The sequence below is a fragment of the Capricornis sumatraensis genome, chromosome 18, assembly GCF_032405125.1.
Source record: "Capricornis sumatraensis isolate serow.1 chromosome 18, serow.2, whole genome shotgun sequence".
NCBI classification, from domain to species: domain Eukaryota; kingdom Metazoa; phylum Chordata; class Mammalia; order Artiodactyla; family Bovidae; genus Capricornis; species Capricornis sumatraensis.
In genome coordinates this window covers 57,623,220-57,645,964 of record NC_091086.1, presented here as the reverse complement: position 1 = coordinate 57,645,964, position 22,745 = coordinate 57,623,220, and positions in this window count along the sequence as shown.

Here is a 22,745-nt window from a genome sequence, read left to right as displayed (position 1 = left end):
TTCAGATGCTTATATCATTCCTTTTCTCCTTTGCTTTTCACCTCTCTTCTTTTCACAGCTATTTGTAAGGCCTCCCCAGACAGCCATTTTGCTTTTTTGCATTTCTTTTCCACAAATCATCAACCCAAACATAAACCAACTTAAAAAAAGTCAGTATAAATTATCTAAATCTTACTCTTAAATTTACTGTAAATATTTTATAATTAGATTAATTGCATAGCCTATCACTCTTTTCCCCTGCTCTCTTACCCAACTCCTAACTTCATTTAAAACCTTTTTCAAATACTAAGCATGTATATCTATCCAAGCTTAGCAGAGTTCAATCAGACTATTTAGCATAATAATTAGGTAAATTTTCTAGCATTGATATTAGGGAACCATACAGTTTAGCAGAGTTTTTTAGTTAAAACCTGGACAGGATTACCCATTCTGTGACTTTCTGGCTGTGTAATTTCATGAATGGTTTTTACTCTTTCTCAGAAAATCTCTCTAAATATCCATTTCTTTTCCTTTTTTTTCAGTTTTATATATTTATTTACTTTACAATATTGTATTTTTTTTCCATACATTGACTTGAATCCACCATGGGTGTACATGTGTTCCCCATCCTTAACCCACCTCCACCTTCCTCCCCATCCCATCCCTCTGGGTCATCCCAGTGCACCAGCCCTGAACACCCTGTATCATGAATCGAACCTGGACTGGTGATTCATTTCACATATGATATTTTACATATTTCAATGCCATTCTCCCAAATCATCCCACCCTCACCCTCTCCCACAGAGTGCAAAAAACTGTTCTTTACATCTGTGTCTCTTTTGCTGTCTCGCATACAGGGTTATTGTTACCATGTTTCTAAATTCTATATATATGCGTTAGTATACTGTATTGGTGTTTTTCTTTCTGGCTTACTTCACTGTGTATAATAGGCTCCAGTTTCATCCACCTCATTAGAACGGATTCAAATGTATTCTTTTTAATGGCTGAGTAATACTCCATTGTGTATAAGTACCACAGCTTTCTTATCCATTCATCTGCTGATGGACATCTAGGTTGCTTCCATGTCCTGGCTATTATAAACAGTGCTGCGATGAACATTGGGGTACACATGTCTCCTTCAATTCTGGTTTCCTCAGTGTGTATGCCCAGCAGTGGGATTGCTGGGTTTTATGGCAGTTCTATTTCCAGGTTTTTAAGGAATCTCCACACTGTTCTCCATAGTGGCTGTACTAGTTTGCATTCCCACCAACAGTGCAAGAGGGTTCCCTTTTCTCCACACCCTCTCCAGCATTTATTGCTTGTAGACTTTTGGATAGCAGCCATTCTGACTGGTGTGAAATGGTACCTCATTATGGTCTTGATTTGCATTTCTCTGATAGTGAGTGATGTTGAGCATCTTTTCATGTGTTTGTTAGCCATCTGTATGTCTTCTTTGGAGAAGTGTCTGTTTAGTTCTTTGGCCCATTTTTTGAATGGGTCATTTACTTTTCTGGAATTGAGCTGCAGGGGTTGCTTGTATATTTTTGAATTTAATTATTTGTCCATTGCTTCATTTGCTATTGTTTTCTCCCATTCTGAAGGCTGTCTTTTTACCTTGCTTATAGTTTCCTTTGTTGTGCAGAAGCTTTTAATTTTAATTAGGGTCAGTCTCTACTATAAAGCCACAGGCATCAAGACAGTATGGTACTGGCACAAAGACAGAAATATAGATCAATGGAACAAAATAGAAAGCCCAGAGATAAATCCACGCATCTATGGACACCTTATCTTTGGCAAAGGAGGCAAGAATATACAATGGAGAAAAGACAATCTCTTTAACAAGTAGTGCTGGGAAAACTGGTCAACCACTTGTAAAAGAATGAAACTAGAACACTTTCTAACACCATATACAAAAATAAACTCAAAATGGATTAAAGATCTAAATGTAAGACCAGAAACTATTAAACTCCCAGAGGAAAACACAGGCAAAACACTCTCCAACATAAACCACAGCAGTATCCTCTATGACCCACCTCCCAGAATATTGGAAATAAAAGCAAAAATAAACAAATGGGACCTAATTAAATATCCATTTCTGATAAAGGAACAATTTAGTAGTCATGCCAAATGTCACTGTAAGAGAATATACACAGATAGATGACCACATTCTACAGCACACCGGGAACTGTCAAAAAAGGGTAATTGTGGTTTATTTAATACTAAATTTAAATTACGTCCCCAGGAACAGTTATCCAAAACAACATCAAAATAGCGTAAGTTCTCATTCTCTCTGCTTTTTCCTCTTTTCTTTATTATGATTTATTATGAGATCATGTGGGTTGTTCTTATTTTAAAAATCTTCCACTTCTCTTTGCTACTCTGTGGGCTTCTTCCCTGAGGAGAGGGGAGGATCCTGGTCTTAAAGAACAAATCCAACTAATTTCACTACTGTTTGCTTTTCACCACTAGCTTTCAGCATTACCTTTCCTTTGTTTAATATTTACTATATGAAGGATTACACATTGTCTCTTAAGAGTAGTTCAATAAAGCCAAGAACAAGTGCACAAACATGAAACTACTAAGCTCTGAAATAGTTATTTTATTTTTGCTTTTATTTTTCTATTAAATGATATATATTCATTTTAGAAACTTTAGAAGCATAGTAAAAAGCAGAATATATAAATCTATAAATCATTCTTATAATCTTATTATGCAGAGTAAACCGAAGCTAACTAATTTTTAGGAGTTCTAGATTTTTGGATATTGCCATTTTATTAAATACAATTTCCTATGTATTTTAAGCTGGTTTAACTGGGTACCATTCATCAGGAGAAAATATCTTTAAATAAGTTGGAATTTGATAAAAACTTATAGAATTTTATAGATTTTTTAAAAGAGATTATCTTTTAATGATACTATTTATTTTTATAAGTAAGTCAACTGAGTCACCAAGGGATAAAGAGATCTCTCAGAGTCTACACACAGAGTAAGTTGTGAGATAAAACAAAAGAAAATAATATTCAAGTTGCTCTGAAATCTTGGCTTTTCTATCCATTAATATTAAGCTTCCCGGAAGAGGAGGAAGACAAGGGTAGGGTGGACAGAGAGAGAGAGAGAGAGAGAATAAAGACATTGTTTTGGAACGATAGTATAGACTATATTGTAATGTTAAAAAAGTGCCAGGAGTGGCTTATGGGCAGTGTGGTAGGCTAATTAATTATAGTGTTAGTAGCATGGTGGTATCCGACTCTGACCTCGTGGACTGTAGCCCACTAGGTTCCTCTGTCCATGGGATTCTTCTCGCAAGAATACCGGAAAGGGTTGCCATTTGCTTCTCTAGGATATCTTCCCAACACAGGGATGGAATCCAGGTCTCCTGCATTGCAGGCAGTTTCTTTAGCTTTTCAGTTACAGGGAAGCCCCTGCACTGGCTGTTTGGGTTGTTTGCCTATATGACCCGAGGGCACATTTCAAGCTCAGCTCTAGCTCTCTTCTGATTGGCTGGGATGCGCTATGGACTGATTTATAAGGACTCTTATCAGTTGATTACTCTTTCTGAAGTTAGCCAAACAGAGACGTTGAAAAGCATCTCATGCCCAAGAGAGGCAAACTTGGATATTTCTTCCCCTCCAGAATGTTGGGTGGTATCTCTAGCAGTTGCCTCTAGTTTCCACAAGATAGCCAGCTTGATTCCAGCTTGGACTGGTCACCCAGCCCCAGAACTTTAGAAATAGTACTCCACGCTGTCCAGTACATTTTGTCAGTAGTGGCTTTTATGTTTCTTTAGTATACCCAATTAGTTTCTCTGCTTTTCTACTTTGTTATCACTTCCCTCCATTGAATCCCCTCTATTTCAAATATGCCAAGTGTTTTTTGTCTTACTGGTTGGATTGCAAATGATACAGTGTTTTCTGAAATCTTCCTTTCTATGTGACTCCTATATTATATACAAATATATCATTTTCTATGTGACTATTTCTTAATATTATAAAAACACATCATTAGTCTTAAGGAATATACTATTCTGCATTTGATTTTATCTTCAGAGCTCTAGACAATTGTTTATACATATAAAATGTATCTAACTATAGAAAATAATCATGAAGAATTCAATTTCTAAAGAAAAGAACTCTAAAGGTGATTTTTAAAATTGATAAGTAGTTTTACTACCCTGAGAATTAAAAAAAAAAAGGAAGAAACATTAGCAGTAAAAAATGTTGCATATTCTGATAGTTGCTACTTAAAAAAATAAAGTAGTAAATTTTTCTTTATTTTTTCTGTTGTTTTGGGGTAGAGAAATATTGTGGTTTCCACATAAGGAATTAGTGTATATATATGCATTCTACTTGAAAACACATTCTAGCAATTTCTTTCTTCATAGTGGCCCACAAGAGGAAAATCCAAGATACTAGTAAACTGTACGCCCTTTCTCTTAAAGGGAAATCAAGTACACATGTGCAAATCTTCTCGTTCAAGAATAAGAAAGAAAATGGTTCCCAGAGAAAATAGCCCAGTGGATTTGAAAACAAAGAGTGGAAGATTTTGCAGCCTTACAGATTTGCTGCAGTGGCTGTGAATCTCTGGAGAGCAATCTTGAGGCTAACAATCCAGGAACAAAGAGGTTTAAAGTTTACATCCTGGTTTCAGTCTATAAATCCCAGGGTAATCTACATGCTCTTTTAACCACCCAGATAAACACCCTTTTATTTACATAGATTCTATTTGATAGTCTTCAAATACTTATCAAGTCTTAATGCTCTTGATAATATTGACAACATGACTTTCAGTTATCTCCTAGGACTGCCTTTTATACACAGACTTGGGTGTGCTATGCATTTTAACCACAAGATCACATTGTCTGTTTCTATAATAGTTATGTTTACAGCATACAGCTTTGTTCCTTGGATGGTTTAATTTCATTTTTGATTGTCATTTATTCTTAATGAGTTTAGAACATTCACATAGCTACAAGCATATATTTTTACTCAGCTTCAGAAATGTATATGAGAATAAGATTAGAATCTGCATTATACAATTAGTAGCAAAAATGGTGTTATATTGACATCAACTGTTTCACAGCAACCTTTCTTAAAATTGGTTTTATTTCTTTTTGTACATTCTATTCATAAAATAGCCAGTTCAGTTTATCCACATGAGCTGCAGTATTAGGATAGCACATGTTGCCTTTGATCGACCAATTAGAAATGCACCAAAATTGATATCAGGGCTGACTTAGTGAAGTGAAGTGCAGTCGCTCAGTTGTGTCCGACTCTTTGCAACCCCATGGACTGTAGCCTACCAGGCTCCTCAGTCCATAGGATTTCCGAGGCAAGAATACTGAAGTGAGTTGCCATTTCATTCTGCAGGAGATCTTCCCAACCGAGGGACTGAACCCAGGTCTCCCGCATTGTAGGCAGAAGCTTTACCATTTGAGCCACCTGGGAAGTCTAGGGCTGACTCAAATTGCCTTTTATTGATATTGTACCTTTGGGTTGTAACTAAGATAAACAGAATTTGGGCTCCATTACTTTACCTTCAGTGTAATAGCCATAAATATGTTACTATACATGGCAGAAGGGATTTTGTAGATGTAATTAGTGTTGCTCATCATTTAACTATAAAATAGAAAGGATATCTTGGATTATATTATAGGGATAGCCGCTATAATCACATAAACCCTTAAAAGCAGGTTTTTCTTCCCTCTCAGTGCAGAAAAGGAAATCTAATAGAGATGGCCAAAAAGTAAATCAGAGGGATTCAAAGAATCAGGATGCCATGTGTCAATGTTGCTGTGTAGATGAAAGGAGGGCAAGTATCCAGGAAATGGGAACAAAAATGACTGAATTCTACCAACTACAAGTAGACTTTAGGAAGAGAATTCAAGCTTGAGAGGAGAAGTGTAGCTCTGATTAATATCTTGCTTTTAGTTCTATGATCTTAAAAAAAAAAAAAAAAACTTTGTATTTTGTATTGGGGTATAGCCAATTAACAATGTTGATAGTTCCAGGTGAATGTTAAAGGGGCTCATCTATACACTTACAAGTATCCATTCTGTCCCAAACTCCTCTCCCCTCCAGGCTGTCATATAACATTGGGCAGAGTTCCATGTGGCATACAATAGGTCCTTGTTGGTCATCCATTTTAATTATAGCAGTGTGTGTGCGTGCTCAGTCATGTCCAACTCTTTGTGACCCCATGGATTGTAGCCCAACTGTAGCCCACGAGACTGCTCTGTCCGCGGGATTTTCCAGGCAGGGTCACTGGAGTGGGTTATCATTTTCTTCTCCAGCAGTGTGTACATGCACACAATTCTATGATGCTTTAGGCACAGTATTAGCCGCACCATACTGGACTCCTGCCCTACACAGCTACAAAATTATAAATGAGTGTTGCTGTAAGCCACTGCATTATGGCAGTATACTATGAGGCAACTGGTCACTAACACAGTAACTCATACCATCTGCATTCAGCTCTGTTGAAGCATCTGCAACACTTATTTTAATGCTAGTGGATTTTTCCATCATTACTGCTTTTAAGACTTGATTGCTAAGTGTGCTTTGCTGTTGTTTGATTGCTTGTTTGTTTCTTTTACCAAGAAATAAGAAGCAGTGCATTATGTTGGAGTGAGAGGTGAGGGTTATGATGGCTCATATTAGGACTGTCTCTGTTTTGCTTCTGTTTGTAAACTCATTCAAGTCAGGGAGCCTCTCTGGATCACCATTCCATCACCAGGACATAAAGAAAGGTTGTTCTGATTTTCATGTCAGTGTTAAGGTGCTATGATTCTATAAAATATTCATGAAACTTCTTGAATATACTGAATTACTTTCCAGTAGCTTTGAAAAATATAAAAGCATTTAAGACATTTTTTGACACATTCATTAGTTTAAATAAATACTTAAAAATGCTTAATGAATGAGTACACAAATCAAGTTCCGAAATGTGTGCTGCAGAATCCAAGGACTATTCTACTCCCAAGAAAGTATATCATCCTTATGGGTTATTGGCTTTTGATTTAAAAAACTGGGCATAACCCAGTTCTAATACAATGTGTTTAAATATTACTCATTTTAAATCCATAAATGTTAATGAGTACTTAAATGCTGGGCAGCATAAGAACCAACAAAAATAAATGAGACAAAGCCCTGATCTTGAGGTTACTGCATGGAAGGTAAACACTTATGCACACTAATGAGTGTAATATAATAATAATGTTACTGCCAATAATAGCTTTAGCTCAGATGGTAAAGAATCTACCTGCAATGCAGGAGACCTGGGTTCGATCCCTGGGTCGAGAAGATCCTCTGAAGGAGGGTACAGCAATCCACTCTAGCATTCTTGCCTGGGGAATGCCATGGACAGAGTAGCCTGAAGGGCTACAGTCCAAAGGGTTGCACAGAGTCAGACACGACTGAAGCGACTTGGCCTGAATGCATGCTAATAATAGCCAGTTCTCTTAAGTACTTTTTATGCACCAAATTTTTTAGTTACTCTACCATTGAAACCTTATAATAAATAAATAAATTTAAATACTATCATTATTTACACATAACATATAACAAAACAGCAGTACAAGTCATCCAAATATTTTGTCCACAGTCATATATCTAGAAAATGATGGAAAATATTTTTATATCTAGCACCCCTGTCTTCTTCCTTTGTTTTTTTCTAAGAAGCATATGTCAAACATATCTATTTAATATATGTATTCAGATATATGAAGTCAGAAAACACTGAAATACCTCAAAATCAAATTCATGATTTTTCTGCTGAACTTAATCTTCCTTTCTGATTCCTATTTATGTGAACAGTGAGAGTGAAAGTGAAGCCATTCAGTCATGTCCGACTCTGTGTGACCCCATGGACTGTAACCTACCATGCTTTGTAGTCCATGGGATTTTCTAGGCAAGAGTACTGGAGTGGGTTGCCATTTCCTGCTCCAGAGGATCTTCCCGACTCAGGGATCAATCCTGGGACTCCCACATTGTAGGCAGATGCTTTACCATCTGAGCCTCCATGGAAGCCTATGTGAATGGTAACCACCTTAATTAGAGGCAGAAACCACTTGAATTAAACTTAAGCAAACTATTCTTTACCACATTCTCTCCCCAAAGTATAATTTCAATGCATCACCCAGTTTGTTGATTTAGCTTCTACCTACCTTAAAGCCATTCATTAACTTGATCTCTATAACCATGACCTCACTACAAGTGACAATTATCTCCTGTGACTCTGGTTTAGATGAAAAAATACCATTCTCTAAAAAAAAAAAAAAAAAAGAAAGAAAAAGCATTGTAGTGGCTTCCTGATGCAAAGGCAATTAAAAACTGAAAATGTTAAGATTGACTTCAAAGCCTAAAATTAGGCAATTATGTGCTTTTTTACTGACAGAGCTTTCAAAAATAAAAGAGTACAAAATCTTTTATTAAATTGTCTACCTTTCCTTTTTTTTTTTTTTACTTTTTATTTTAAATTAGAGTATAGTTGATTTTCAGTGTTGATAGTTTCAGGTATACAACAAAGGGATTCAGTTACCCATATATACGTATCTTTCTTTTTCAGTTTCTTTTCCCATTTAGGTTATTACATAATATTGAGCATTTGTCCCTGTGCTACACAGTAGGTCTTTGTTGGTTATTCATTTTATATATAGCAGTGTGTACATATCGATCCCAAACTCCCTAACTATCACTTCTCCCCTCAAATTTCTATCTTTTCTTATTGCCTAGTAACCTAAAATGTTGAAGAACAGTCATCATAATACTCCCAAACAATATTGTCTCTTTCTCTCATTTATTTACAAGCTCCCATCCACTTTGCATGAATCCCTTCTTCTTCCCTCCTACCCTTTTCCACATCATTATCGCAGAATATGTCATATATGGTTTCTTTTAGGAATGTCGTCCCCCAGTCTCTCTAATGGCTTTTCCAACTATAATTAGGAGAGAGTGTTTATTTGGTATGAGGGAAAACGGATGTCAAGTAGTTTAGCAAATGCTCTGTTCTGGGGAGTTATAATTGGAGTCACAAAGTTGAGGGTTGACAATTAAAAAACAGTGAGAAGAGAAACAGCCTGAGAAGATAGTAATAAGATTGCCTTTTCACTTCTTATACGTATCTCATGGCTTCCAGTCCAGACAGAGTCTGAAGACTACATGCTCTGGTTGTCAGAAGGAAAATACTACACCTTGCTCAATTTCACATGTCCTCTAGTTTCAGTGTAAGGTTTTGAGCATTGAAATTCTCTTTGCCTTCAATGAACTCAACATTGCTAAAGAACAGTGTCATATCAGACATCCATGAATCTTCTATTTCTTAAGTCACATTGAAAATGGGACTTGGATTTGAATGTATAAATTAGATGCTCTTGTCATAGTACTTTATATCTTCACAGGCAAAAGTATCTATGCCTTGATCGTCTTTTTTCTTCCCTCATATAAAGCAGAGCCAATATTTATGGGAGCAAAACAGAAATGTGATATACACTCTAATTTTAAAATGGCTATACTTCAAATACATATCAGAAGTCCCTGGGTTGCTTGGAGATTATGGATTTTCATGGCTAAACATTAGTACTATTCTCAAAATAAAGGGTGCTAATAAAAATTCCATTAAAGGGGAGACAAATTTGCATTTGAACAGGAAAGCTACATTTCACAAAGATAAAGCCTGCTCTTTTTGAGAGCAAAGCTAAAATGTAACAACCTTGCCTTGTTGCTTCTTATTGATTATTTTTGCACCCCTAGGAAATCAAGGGGAACAATCTCAGATACTTTATTTCCTTGGCTTTGTAGAGAACTGAATCATCACTTTCTTTTCTGGTACCTGAAACTCCCAGTGATACTGTTTTTTTAATGGATCCAAATTTTTAGAAGTTAAACATCTTTCTACTGAGTATCATCTAAGTTGTGTTGGACTATATAAACACAAAGTTAATTTCTGTCTTGACTACAGGATTGAGAACTGAAAGGAATACCATGACAGGAAAAACAAACGTAGTATTCAGTGGATTTTAAATTAGTCTTGTAGTCTTCTGTACATGGCCACATGCTAAAATATCTCAAGAATAAAAGGCCAACATTATATCAGTGTTTGAAGTATCTTGCACATGAGGAAAATTACATTTGAGGTTCTTAAAGCAATTGGTTATTCAAGTTCACAGACAAATGGAAGCAAGAAAAAAAGATACTGTAATATAAATCTATGTTGTATTTTTATTAAAAAATAAAAGGATATTTGCATGAATTTTATGATTTGTTGTTTTAATGAAGGAAGATATTTTACTTTTCAAAACACATTGATGTGAAGAAGTTAATTTAAGAAGGAAGATAATCAGATGGAACGGTTTCCTCAATGGTTTCGTTCACTTTTCTCTCTTATTCTTCATTGGAATGATTGTCTAATGAAAACAATCTCAGCTTTATAAAATGAGCTGGGATCAAATGGGATGAAGCATATTTTATCTACTCCTTACATGCCAGTCCCTTTATTCAGTTTATCATAACATGCTTGTGCTCAGCCTCTAAATCTTATCAGACTCTTTTGTGAACCCATGGACTACAGGAGCCAGTCAGGCTCCTCTGTCCATGGGATTCTTCAGGCAAGAATACTGGAGTGGGTCTCCTTCTCCAGGGGATCTCCCCAAACCAGGGATCGAACCCATGTCTCTAAGTCTCTTGCATGGCACGCAGATTCTTTACTACTGAGCCACCAAGGACTACATCAAACATACAGATTTTGTTTGTATGTATTATATTTGTGGAAAACAAATTTAATGAGTTTGTAGTCATAAGCTTATTTTTTTTTCTGTAAAGACACAAGAGAGATAACAGAAGAATAAGTACTTAGTGACAGAAAACTGTTTTAAAATTTTGTATACTTAGAGCAAAAGTGCTATATATAATTACATTTTTAAAGGAATTGCTTATTGCAAAATTATAAACTTACCACAGTAAAACACTGGATTTACATTTCCTTTAATCCCAAATTTAAAATTCAAACTTTACAATTATACCTATATTATATGCATCCCTCCCACCCCACTTTTTTACTTATGAATGGAAGACAAATTCATTGAGATATTTCATGTTTTGAGATGCATATTAAGCATACAAATGGCTGATTTTTCTTTTACCTTATTAAAGGCTTGGGAAAGGACTTCTAATTTCTGATTCCTCAAGCAAGAAGCTTGGGAGTCAATACTCCATCCTAACAACAAGTCAAATGCCAAACAGACTGAAAAATCTATAGTTCTTGGATCCATAAAATATGGAAGGACACAGGACAAACTACTGTCCTCAAAGTTAGAGAGATAAAGAAGTGAATATAGGGAGTCCCAGCTTCACAGAACTGGGAGTCATGAGCAGAAACCTCCCCAGGAAACAGCACCAAGGTAGGAAAAGCTGAACTGTAATTGGTGAACTGCTGGAGCTCAGTGTGGACAAGTCTAAGAGTTAAAAAGCTCCAGGATACACAGCCCCCACACAGCACTGTGACATTTGCTTCTGGGAGCTTCACCAGGTTCCCATAGAAAATATCTCACAGAAAAATCCCCTTAGGCTTCCAGTAAGGGGAGGAGAAAAGGAGCAATTTTGAAATAGGCCAGCCAGGGCACTCTGTTCTTAACAAGGCCTGTCATCAGGGGAAATCAGTTTATCAGAGCCTAATCTACTAGGATATTAGCAGAGACTAACTGCTCTGGGAAAGGGAAATAGTCAATCCCTGGTGGCTCTAGCCTCTTTCCTGGGAGAAGGGACATAGCCAAATCAAGTCTACTCTAGCCATCCTGTCCCAACAAAAGGGAGAAGGAAAAAAAAAAAAAAAGCCTTGAGAAACATTTGTGAAGTTCACAGCCCAGAGGTAGGAGTTCACTAAAAGACTAAGATCTCATCATAGGACTATTGAATGAGTCCTGTCCACTCACATCTAACCAACACAGTGCTAAAAGTGTATTGGTAGACATTATTTCTATACAGTATATCATGACTAGCAATAGAAAGAAAGAAGGAAGGAAAGAAGAGAAAGAAAGAAAAGGGAAAAAGGAAAGACTAAAAAGGCAAAGCCAACAAAATTTGACAGACCATGTACCAGTATCAGATATGGCAAGGATGTTAAAATTGCCATATTGGGAACATAAGACTATGATTAATATACTAAGGACTCTAATGGATAAGTATATAGCATGCAAGAACATAAGGGTGATGTAAACAGAGAGTTGGAAATCCTAAGAAAGAAACAAAAAGAAATGCTAGAGATTAAAAAATAAGATAAAATAAAATAGTTTATCAGAAATGAATTTACTTGACAGGTTTTTAGTAGATTGGACACAGCTGAGGGAAGAATCTCCTGAGCTAGAACATCTATCAGTAGAATTATTCAACTGAAAAACAAAGAGGACAAAAAGAAAAGAAAAAAAAAAATCCAAGACCTGTGAAGGTCTGTGGTATGTGGGACAATGATAAAAGATCTGATATACATAAAATGAGGATACGAGAATGAGAAGAAAGAAAGTAGAAGAAATATTTGAAATAATAAAAAATGATTAAAGATTTTTCCCAAATAAATGTTAGACAGAAAACAACAGATCTGGAAAGTGCAGAGAACATTATGCAATATGAGCAGGATGAAGAGTAGAGAAATATTCAAAGTGTTGAGAAAAAGTGAAATTGAGCAGGACCCTGGGGGACTCCTGGGCACAAAAGCCTTTCTGTGTCCTCCATTTCTTGTTATTAAGGAACAGGATTCATTTAGACTCCATGACCTCCCCTGAATTCCAACAGACAGGTTCAAATAATTTCTAACTAGGGAAGGGAGGGCTTTCAATTTTCACTTTGCACTTTCATGCTTTGGAGAAGGAAATGGCAACCCACTCCAGTGTTCTTGCCTGGAGAATACCAGGGACAGAGGAGCCTGTTGGGCTGCCATCTATGGGGTCACACAGAGTCAGACACGACTGACGTGACTTAGCAGTAGCAGCAGGGAAGGGAGGGCATACAGAGACAAGAGAGGAACAGTCAAGAATAATAATGCAGCCAGGTAAGGTCCTAGTTCCCCCTCAAGGGACATACATGGGAATATCTTTGAGCTATTTTGCAGATACTGAAACCCATCCCAGGTTAGGGCTTTCCTGGTGGCTCAGATGGTAAAGAATCTACCTGCAAGGTGAGAGATTAGGGTTCAGTCCCTAGGTTGGGAAGATCTCCTGGAGAAGGGAATGGCAACTCATTCCAGTATTCTTGCCTAGAAAAGTTCACAGACAGAGGAGCTTGGTAAGCTACAGTCCATGGGATTGCAGAGTTGGACACAACTGAGAAACTAACACTTTCACTTTCTTTTCACACCAGGATAGAGAAGTTAACAATAGGTTGCCCTCATGTATATAGACCCAAGACTGGTTGGAACAAGAAGGCTGATGAGGCTGACTCACACTTACTTTACCACCAACCAATCAGAAGTATGTTCACAAACTGATCAGGCCCTCTTTGAATCATTATTAGAAGATTCCTCACTACCTACTCTAGAACAAGACACAGTATTAAGAGTTATAGCCCCCCTGTGGCTCCATTTACCAGATAAAACAATAAAGTCATTCTTTTCTAGTTTACCCAAAGCCCTGTTTCCAAGATTTAATTCAATAAAAGAGTACAGACTCTGGATTTGACACTTTAGGGTCAGTCTTGGAACTGTCATTTTTCTTGCAGGTATTCATTTAGCTTACTCATGTTTTGCAATGAGTGTATACTGAAGCTCAAGGTCTAGTGAAAGTAGGTCTGCCATTTTGTACCTATTTTGTTCTAATCAGTTTATGTCATGTCCTCAGGCTATGCCATTCTTTTAAAGGTTGCACCCTTCCCACTTCCTGTCTCAGTCCTATCCAGTATCTTTCAGAGGATGGGATGGAATCAGAAGAAAGGCATGTGTACTCAGTTGCTCAGCTGTATCTGAATCTTTGTAACCCTATGGACTATAGCCCTCCCCCCAGGCTCCTCTGTCCATGGGATTTTCCAGGCAAGAATATTAGAGTGAGCTGTCATTTCCCTCTCCAGGGGGTCTTTCTGGCCCAGGGATTGAATTCATGTCTTCTACATCTCCTGCATTGGCAGGCATATTCTTTACCATGGTGCCACCTGTGTAGCCCATATCAGAGGAAAGACTCCTATCTAATCCAACAAGGCCAATATTACCCTCTATCATATATCATCAGGGAAATGCAAATTAAAATGACAATGAGATACCACTATGCAACTACTAAGAAGGCTAACATCTAGAACATTGACAATACCAAATACTGATCAGGATGTAGAGAAACTGTAACTCTAATAATTGCTAGGGGAATGCAAAATGGTATAGCTACTTTGGAAGACAGGCAGTTTTCTTACAAATCCGAAGAGACTCATACCACCAAGCAATTATGTTCCTTGGTATTTATCCAAAGGAATTGAAAACTGATGTCTATACAAGGCCTGAATGTGAGTGCTTATTACATCATTGTTTATAGTTGGAAACAATCCTGATGTTACTCAGTAGGAGGATGAATAAATAAACTGTGGTATTTGAGACAATGGAACATTATTCAGCACTAAAAAGAAATGAACAATCTGCAATAAAAAGTCATGGTGAAAACAAATGCATATTGCATGAAAGAAGCCAATCTGAAAATGCTGTTTACTATATGATTCTAACCATATAACATTCCAGAAAAAGCAAAACTATGGAGAGAGTGAAAAGATCAGTGGTTACCAGGGGTTGGATGATGGGGTCGGGGGTGGGGAATTTATAAATAGACAGAGCACAGAAATTTTTCAGGCTGGTAAAAATACTTGGTATGGTATCATAATGATGGATGCAAATGTACATTTGTCCAGACTCACAGGACTCACAACACCGAGAGTGAATTGTTACTTAAATTTCAGATTTTGGTTGACAATGATGCATCACTGCAGGTTCATGAATTGTAACAAATACACCACTGAATGTGGATGTTGATAATGGAGGAGGCTATGAATGAGTGAAGCAACAGCTATATGCCAAATCTATGTGCTTTCCCCTTAATTTTGATGTGAACCTAAAACTGCTCTAACAAGATATACTCTTAAAATTAAGATACAAAAAGCACAAATCATTAAAATGAAAACAAAATAGCAATGCTTTGTTTCTTGCTCTGTGCTAAGTAATATTCATGCCCTAAGTCAATCATCATTGCAACCAGATGAATGAGATGCTATTAGTATCCTAATTTTAAAGATGAGAAAAACGGGTGTTTAGAAAGTCTTCATAATCTGGACAAGGTCATTTCTGTTATAAATGGTAGACAGTATTTGAACCCAGGTTTCTCTTATGCCAAACTGGAGCATTTAAACAATTACCTGCTTTATTTTCCTTGATTTGTTCAGTGATTTTTAATTTCTGCAATAACTTATCATATGCTTACTTCCTTAGGTCTATGCATGTCTTTGCCTTCTCCTTACACTTTACATCTCACCTTTGAAGTCTTTGCTCATGGATTTCCTATTTTTATTGGATATCACTGAAAGTAAAATTCAGCACAATTTAGTTGTCTTTGGCTTGCTGAAATGTGTTCTTGAAATTTACCCTGGATGTGATCTTCATCTGCGTGTGTTAATAGTTCTCCTCAGTCCTGGTCTTTGCTCACAGAATGTGTAGGGACAAAAATTTCTCCCTTATCCTTCTAGGCCTTAAGTGACTATTCCCCTCAGAATAAGTGCCTGAGATATTTATTCTGATCTTCAGCTAAGAAGGGAGTTAATGTGATGCCACCATTAGGAATTTTATTACTGCATTTTTTTTCTCTCTACATTAAAAAAAAAAAAAAAGTGCACGTAACAAAGCGTCTTGTCTGTTACCAAGTGATGCTTATACCCCTCTTGGCTTCCAGATGTCTGGGTAACTTTTTCTGTTATTGTTTCCATTTTCAAGGTTTGGGCTTTGATATAGCCATGCTCTTTGTTTGTTTGTTTACTTTAGCTTTGTTTTGCTTTGCCCTGCTCAGCCTTCTCTGTACCGCTTCTACGCAGTCCCAGCTGAGTGAGTGGCTTACCTTAGATTTTGAAAGTTAAAAAAAATGAAAGTTAGTTGCTCAGTCCTGTCAAGCTTTTTGCCACTCCATGGACTGTAGCCCACCAGGCTCCTCGTCCATGGAACTCTCCAGGCAAGAATACTGGAGTGCATGTCCATTCCCTTCTCCAGGAGATCTTCCTGACACAGAGACTGAATCTTAGTCTCCTGCATTGCAGGCAGATTCTTTACCACTGAGCTACAGGGAAGATCTTAGACTTTACTCCATCTGTACTTACAATTTCTATGAGGAGACCCTCCACCACGTTTCTGGACTGGACCTGAGCCTCCTGTGTCTTCATATTGACGTGAGTTCCAAGTGAACCACCTCCAGTATTTCCCCTAGCTGCCATTAGTTCTCACCTCCATCCTTACTTCAAGAACAACAGTGAAGTCCTTGAAATGGTTTTATCACTCTCTGCCAAACTCCAACACCCTCTGCGAGGAAGAGCCCTGTGTTGACCACTTGAATCTTCTTTTCATTTATCCCCAAATTATACTGGATCTGAATGACACTTCTTGAGTCTTAGGATGAGAAGTTAGATGCTAATTTCAGCTTCCACTGAGATTAAAAAAGGCTGTTCATTTCACTCAGTTTTGGCAAACAAATTCTACAAACTGCTTTTGTATTAGCTTTTTTTCCCCCTAAAATTCATAGTGTTTTTTATTTAAAACATACCACTGATTTTAATAAAGCAGTCTAGAGTTAGAGTATGCATAGACCTGGGTGTGAAAAGGTAGAAATTTATTTATATACGTTAAAATAATGGATTTTATTCTCTGAAGACTCTAAGTTGCTCCTTGGTGTTAAGTGAAGCACTTAGGGAAACACATTTCGCTCTTCTGGTTCGGAAATATTAGATGACATTATAGACAAACTGGAGTCACCAGCTCCCTAAGTGGTCCTCTCATCCTTCAGAGACATAAAAACTAATGTGTTCTGCTCTGCACCTCACTTTCTGCTACTGCTACTGCTACTGCTACTACTAAGTCACTTCAGTCGTGTCCGACTCTATGTGACCTCATAGACGGCAGCCCACCAGGCTCCCTCATCCCTGGGATTCTCCAGGAAAGAACACTGGAGTGGGTGGCCATTTCCCTCTCCAATACATGAAAATGAAAAGTGAAAGTGAAGTCGCTCAATCATGTCTGACCCTTAGCGACCCCATGGACTGCAGCCTACCAGGCTCCTCCGTCCATGGGATTTTCCAGGCAAGAGTACTGGAGTGGGGTGCCATTGCCTTCTCCTAGGTCTTATGAAGTGCTAAGAAAAAGTCATTGGCTACATGGCAGCTTTTTTTTTTGATTTGATATTAAAAGAATGGCAGATATTCTATATATATTGTGAAGGACATTGTTGTACATTTCTCAAGGTTGCATAAATTGTGTTGAAATCATCAGTTCAGGTTGCATATAAATAACTTGTATATATTTTTGAGTACAATATAAAAAGTAATAAATATAAAGAAATATTTGTTTTATTAAACAAATGTGCCATTTCTTGCTGATGAGCAATTTTTGTATATATTTAATATATTTCCAGGATTTATTCTATTTGTAAAAGAAGCAATTACTCTATTAGCAAAACGGTTGTAGACTCTCCATTTCTTCAGCCTCATCCCTATGTCTAGCCCAGACACTTGAACGAGTCAAAGAAACTGGTTACAGGTTTTGCAAGCACCAAAATGCTAATTGTCAAGATCTTAAGAAAATGCCCATTTTTCCATTATTTTCTCAGTGCCATATAAAAAGCTGTGTAAATGGGTTGCCTGTTTCCTACCATGTTTTGTTCCAGTGCTAAAAGACATGCTACGGGGAAACCAAAATTCAATCAAACAAAGAATGAACAAAAGAACATGTGTTAAAAAAGGAACTTCTGGCTAATTTTACAGAAAAGAATACAAATTCTCAAAATGTATGTTTGTGGGCAGGGGTGTTACATATTCATAGAACTCCATAGAAATTATTTCTGAGTCTTTCAAAAACAGTTACAATGTGCTTTTTTGAATAAACACATGTAAAAGGGAAACTACAAAGAAAAGAGAAAGATGTTAGAAATAAATGAAAGAAGAAAGCAGGTGAAAAAGAAATAATTTAAATGGGAAATAATATTACATACAAAAATTCAAAGGATGACATTAATGTGTTTTGAACCACGGAACATGAATCAAAATCTTGCTTTTCTTCCCCCCTCCAAATCTTCACATTGAACATTATCTGCGTCTTTCACAATTTCCAAGCACTCTAAAACTTCAGATTTGTTCCTACGCTTTCAGAATATACAATTTGCAAGTAAATCTGAGAACTGGTAAGATTTCTATTATCTGAGGTTCTTTCATAAATTTTGTAGGGAATTCCATCGGCTTCCAGCAGCATAGAAGGCAGCAGTTGTGTATGCAACCCTGGGGATAGCTTCAAGTGAGACATTATGAAGGAAATATACAATATAAGGAGTCAGTATATGTCTGAATCTTGTTTTACTAGTAGAATTAGATATGCAGTGGCATTTTCTGACTTGGAAAATATCTTCTGTAATGACCTGACATTAGCATTTTGTGTGTATAATATGCTATCCCTACTGGGACATTTTATGAAAGCTAGAGGTTGTGACCTACTGTTTATTTCACTTAGCTTCTGAGGTGCCAGAGATTGATGGAGAAGCCAAAGTGCATCATTGTTCTTCACTGGACCTTTGCATTTATTAGTCACGAGTCTGATGCTAATGGGATTCGTTCTTTTGTTGGACTGATGCTCAGGGTAAGACGGGCAGATGAGCTCCTGATCTTGACCAGAGATGATTTGCCCAATGCCAATTAGAAGAGGAAGAGGGCAAGGTGGAAGCTGAACTTGGACTTAATAGGAATAATAGATGCTGAGGGTGCATGATTAAACTCAATAAGATAATGCACTCTATTCCTAAATTGACAAATTTACCTAGCGAAGAGACTTTCTGTTATTGTCAGCCAAGCAAATTGTAATCCTTTGAGAAATAGTCCAGCTAGTTTTTTTTTTTTTTTTTAACTACTCATAGGACATAAAGTTATTTCTGTTAAATATAGATATTATTTTACACATTACAAAAATAGCTCTCCTATTTCACACAAATGACAAAAAGAAATGATTGTGTTACCCAATCATTTTGAAGACAGGATCCCTCGGGGTAAACAAATACGTCCTGTTTTAAATACCTTTTACTGTAAACATAAATTTAACATGAGGAGACAAGATAAATATTAAAATTGGATAGAGTAGTATTTTTTAAATTATACTTCTTCTTCCAAGTTTTTTCTCTCACTGGGAAATTTCCCTCACTTCTCTCTCACTGAAAGCCAGAGTTGCTGAAATTTATAGGAGGCGCTAGTGTTTCAGAACTCCTCTTGGCAGGCAGGAGGGGAAGCAGTTAAGACTGGTACCTTTTGGCAACTATAAGTTTGTTCTCAAAGTTTATATTTGCCAGAGGGGAAGGACGAGGGAACAAGACAGTCAGAGGTTTGGGATGCACATGTACACACTGCTATATTTAAAATGGATAACCAACAAGATCCTACTGTATAGCACAGGGAACTCTGCTCAGTATGCTATGGCAGCCTGGATGGGAGGGGAGTCTGGAGGAAAACGGATACTTGTATATATATGGTTGAGTCCCTTTGCTGTTGACCTGACACTATCACAACATTGTTAATCAGTTATACTCCAATATAAAATAAAAATTGTTTTTTGTTTTTTTTTTAACAAAACTGACTACCTTTTTCTTAAAGAAGTTTCCTAAACTATGTTCTAGGAATTCAGATATTTGCATAATTGTACATCTCTTTATCTTATAAATATGTGCTGTTTTCTCTGTGTAAAAGTGTATTTTACAGGGCACGCTAGGTTGCTTCAGTCATGTTTGACTCTGCGACCCTATGGACTGCAGCCAGCCAGGCTCCTCTGTTCATGGGATTCTCTAGGCAAGAATACTACAGTGGGAATATTATCATTTCAGGGATTGAAAAATTCCTAGCACAAATACAAACTTTGGGCAAGCTCTGGGCAAAATTACTTCAATGGCTGCTTGAAAGTCATTTATGAAAAATAAAATTGACAAAAAATGCTGGTTGAAATGAAAATCAGAAATTTGAACGTCAGGATAAGGATACTGGACATGCTCTTTTATCGATTCATGCTTGCTCTTTAGCATAGTATGGTGTCTTCTGGTGCCCAAGAAATATTTGTTTAGTTGTTTTTGTTGGATTCAGATTAATTTTTTGGGTAGCCTTTGAAAACTGGCAAGCAGATAAAAGATGTAAACTGAGCTCTGCTATAGTGACATTATTACTTAGCAGCAATGTGTGGGATGAATTAGAGAAAAGAAAGATGGAACACTAATATAACAATAAATGTAAACTCTTTACCCAAACCATCACAGATATATGGTAGACATGAGAGACATATTCAAAGAAAAATCCCATTATTTCGCTAATAATAAAAGTTGCATCAGAGATGCAAGGCAGAATGAGCTAAGGCTTATGCTAAAGTTTTAATCTGAGGTCTGAGGTGTCAGGTAGAAGAAGATGCCACATGTTAAATTTGAGATATGACTTTGTGGTATGATGTCAAGATTCTACACTCTACCTGTTGCATGACCTTAAGAAAAGGCAAGAAATAAACATTCAGAAAGGAGAAGGCAATGGCATGCCACTCCAGTACTCTTGCCTGGAAAATCCCATGATTGGAGGAGCCTGGTAGGCTGCAGTCCAGGGGTAGTGAAGAGTCGGACAGGACCGAGTGATTTCACTTTCACTTTTCACTTTCATGTATTGGAGAAGAAAATGGCAACCCACTCCAGCGTTCTCTCCTGGAGATTCCCAGGGGCGGGGAAGCCTGGTGGGCTGCAGTCTATGGGGTCGCACAGAGTCTGACACGACTGAAGTGATTTAGCAGCAGCAGCAGCAGCAGAGCTCCTCTAGTGGCTCATTGGTAAAGAATCTGCCTGCCAATGCAGGAGACACAAGTTTCATCCCTGGTCTTGGAAGAGCGCACACACCATTGGGCCACTAAGCCAGTGCACCACAACTACTCGACAGCCCAGGAGCCACAACTACTGAGCCCGCATGCTGCAACTACTGAAGTCCGCGTACCCTAGAGCGCATGCCCTGCAACAAGAGAGGTCGCTGTGCTGAGAAACCAGTGCATTGCAACTAAAGCATAGTCCCAGCTTGCCAGAGCTAGAGAAGAAAAGCCATGGAGCAATGGAGTCCCAGCATAGGCATAAATAAATTTTTAAAAAGTCAAAAGTTATACATTAAAAAAAAAAAAAAAGCTTTAGATCTGAAGTAATTAAAAAGAGCATGAGAAAGAAATCTTAGGAAGGACACTATACTCAGGAAAGGGTTAAAAAAAAAAAAAAAAAAAAAGCATTTTTGATCATGGAAAGGCAATCCTAGACATACGAAAGACCACAAAGCTTGAGTCAAGAAAGAGAAAAGCCTGAAGTTTTCTTGTTTTTTTTTTTTTTTTTTTTTAAAGCGATTACTGGAAAAGTTGACATCATTGGAGCTTCAGGCCCAATAGTGACATTTTTCTTTTTGTAAGTTTCAATAAAAGAGTAGAGATGGGCCTTTGAAAGCAAGAGATGGGATGAATTATGTATATAAAAGCAATAAATGTCAATCATCATTTAAAGAAATTTGCACAGAATAAGCAAAGTAGGATAAGAGTTTGAAAGTAAAGCTTTTATGTATTTTCAGGTTTTTTTTTTTTTCTTTATCAGAGGGGTAACTGCTTAGACTCAAAAACCTGATTATAAAAAAGAAAGAGAAGGATAGATTTAAGTAGACCTGAATTATAATCCCGCATTCTACCAAACATCTCTGAGGCTTAGTAGATTCATGCATGAATATAAAATAAGCAATATGTTTAGCTCTAAATATTTTATTTATTTATATTTCAAATCAGTTCATTTATCTGGGAGCTGTGCTGGGTCTTCGCCGCTGTGTGAGCTATCCTCTAGTTGCGATGAGTGGGGTCTCCTCTTTAGTTGCAGTGCACAAGCTTCTCCCTGCAGTGGCTTCTCTCGTTGTGGAGCATACTGTCTAGAGCACAGGCTCAGTAGCTGTGAGCCTGCTCACGGATCTAGTTTAGGCAAATAGGTTTAGTTGTTCCATGGCGTCTGGGATCTTCCCGGCTCAGGGATAGAACCTTTGTCTACTACATTGGCAGGTGGAATCATAACCACAGTCACTGGGAAAGTCCAGCTCTAAACATTTTAAATTAATGTATAAGAAGTTTCAAAAATAATTTATTGAGGTATAATTCATATAAAATTTTAATTATATATTTTTATGAGTTTTGACAACTGCATCCTTCCTCGTAACTGCCTCCACAATAAAGACATAGAGCTTTCCCACCACCCAAAGTCATCTGACACTCCTCATCCCAGCCCCTGACTACAGGCAACCATGGACCTAGATTCTGTCACTATGGATAAGACCAGTATTTCTTAAATTTTATATAAATAGTATAAGCATATATTAATTTTTTCCGGTTTCTTTACCTCAGCATATTTTTTTTGGAAATTTATCTATTTAATTGAGTGTGTAAGTCACTACTCTTTACTACGACTGAGTATATTTCATTGTACATGTGAGTGTACATGCTAAGTCACTTCAATCGTGTCCGACTCTTTGCAACCCCATGGACTGTAGCCTGCC